The following is a 2,395-nucleotide window of genomic DNA, read 5'->3' as shown; positions in this document are numbered from 1 at the left end:
ATAGGGAATCCTTTTCCCATTTCTTGTTTTTGTCAGGTTTGTCAAAGATCAGATAGTTGTAGATGTGTGGTATTATTTCTGAGGGCTCTGTTCTGTTCCATTGGTTTATATCTCTATTTTGGTACCAGTACCATGCTGTTTTGGTTACTGTAGCCTTGTAGTGTAGTTTGAAGTCAGGTAGTGGGATGCATCCAGCTTTGTTCTTCTGGCTTAGGATTGACTTGGCAATGCAGGCTCTTTTTTGGTTCCATATGAACTTTAAAGTAGTTTTTTCCAAGTCTGTGAAGAAAATCATTGGTAGCTTGATGGGGATGGCATTGAATCTATAAATTACCTTGGGCAGTATGGCCATTTTCATAATGTTGATTCTTCCTATCCATGAGCATGGAATGTTCTTCCATTTGTTTGTATCCTCTTTTATTTCCTTGAGCAGTGGTTTGTAGTTCTTCTTGAAGAGGTCCTTCACATCCCTTGTAAGTTGGATTCCTAGGTATTTTATTTTCTTTGAAGCAATTGTGAATGGGAGTTCACTCATGATTTGGCTCTCTGTTTGTCTGTTATTGGTGTATAAGAATGCTTGTGATTTTTGCATATTGATTTTGTATCCTGAGACTTTGCTGAAGTTGCTTATCAGCTTAAGGAGATTTTGGGTTGAGACGATGGGGTTTTCTAGATATACAATCATGTCGTCTGCAAACAGGGACAATTTGACTTCCTCTTTTCCTAATTGAATACCTTTTATTTCTTTCTCCTGCCTGATTGCCCTGGCCAGAACTATGTTGACTAGGAGTGGTGAGAGAGGGCATCCCTGTCTTGTGCCAGGTTTCAAAGGGAATGCTTCCAGTTTTTACCCATTCAGTATGATATTGGCTGTGGGTTTGTCATTGATAGCTCTTATTATTTTGAGATACGTCCCATCAATACCTAATTTATTGAGCGTTTTTAGCATGAATTGCTGTTGAATTTTGTCAAAGGCCTTTTCTGCATTTATTGAGATAATCATGTGGTTTTTGTCTTTGGTTCTGTTTATATGCTGGATTTTGCTGGACATATTGGTTGACACTGTTTTCTTTGAGTCTTTTGAATATGTTGTTCTACTGTCTTTTGGCCTCTATTGATTCTGATGGAAACTCAGCTGTTAAATATGTTGTTGTTCTTCTGTACATGGGAGTTATTTTTCTCTTACTGCATTCAAGATTTTTAAATTGTCTTTGGCTTTTAGCAATTTAACTATGATGTGCAAATCTCTTTGTGTTTTTCTTACCTAGGTTTGTGGGGCTTCTTGAACCTGCTGATTAATGTTTTTCAGCATAGTTGGGAGGTTTTCAGGGCATTATTTCTTCAAAAAAAATTTTTTAACCTTTTTTCTGCTCTCCTCCCCTTCAGGACTCTTATTATATGTATGTTTGTGTGCTTGATGTTGTCCCAGAGGTCTCTGAGGCTCTGATCATTTTTCTCCAGCCTTTTTTTTCTGTGTTCTTCAGAAAGGATAATTTTTCTTTCTTTCTTTCTTTCTTTCTTTCTTTCTTTCTTTCTTTCTTTCTTTCTTTCTTTTTTTTGAGGTAGAGTTTTGCTCTTGTCGCCCACAATGCAGTGGCACTATCTTGGCTCACTGCAACCTCTGCCTCTTGTGTTCAAGTGATTCTCCTGCCTCAGCCTCCCAAGTAGCTGGGATTACAGGCACCCGCCATCATGCCCGACTAATTTTTGTATTTTTAGTAGAGGTGGGGTTTCATCATTGTTGGCCAGGCTGGTCTCGAACTCCTGACCTCAGGTGATCCACCTGCCTCGGCCTCCCAAAGTACAGGGATTACAGGTGTGAACCACCTCGCCTGGCTGCAGAAAGGATAATTTCTACTCATCTATCTATGTCTATAGATATGAGATGATAGAAGGAAATAATCAGTAAGTTCAGACTCTTTTTGTTCTTATATGACATTTGGGTAGATTTCATGAATAGACCCTTTTTAGTTTATTTGCTTTTGGTTGATTTCCAGTCCTAAAACGCTTGTTTAAACAATTTTATACTTTTTTAAAAATGAAATGCTTCATGAATTTGCGTGTCATCCTTGTGCAGGGGCCATGCTAATCTTCTCTGTATCATTCCAATTTTAGTTCACGAGATGCTGAAGTGAGCAAAACAACTTTATACTTTTATATTTGTTTTGGCGGGGAGAGGATTTGTCCACCTTTTTAGGCTGCTCTAACTTGAAGTATCATCTCTGGTATGTTTATAGTTTTTTTTAATGTTTACATTTTGGAGTTTTAATTTTGTTCATTCGGTAGCTTGAGATAGGGATCTAACTTTGTTTTTCTTCCAAATGAATAGATAATTTACCAAACAACTTCTGGCTGACTGACTGCATCCCCAGCTTCAGTCTGTTTGTGTATATAA

At 37.8% G+C, this 2,395-nt stretch overlaps 1 pseudogene; it reads right to left on the bottom strand.

The window, feature by feature from the left end:
- Positions 1-2,032: 2,032 nt before the first annotated feature.
- Positions 2,033-2,131, bottom strand: LOC129526074 (uncharacterized; annotated as a pseudogene).
- Positions 2,132-2,395: the final 264 nt, after the last annotated feature.

Source organism: Gorilla gorilla, chromosome 10 (genome assembly GCF_029281585.2).
Source record: "Gorilla gorilla gorilla isolate KB3781 chromosome 10, NHGRI_mGorGor1-v2.1_pri, whole genome shotgun sequence".
In the NCBI taxonomy this organism is placed as follows: Eukaryota; Metazoa; Chordata; class Mammalia; order Primates; family Hominidae; genus Gorilla; species Gorilla gorilla.
Note: the sequence above shows the minus strand (reverse complement) of the source record. Positions and strands in the feature narration are given on the sequence as shown.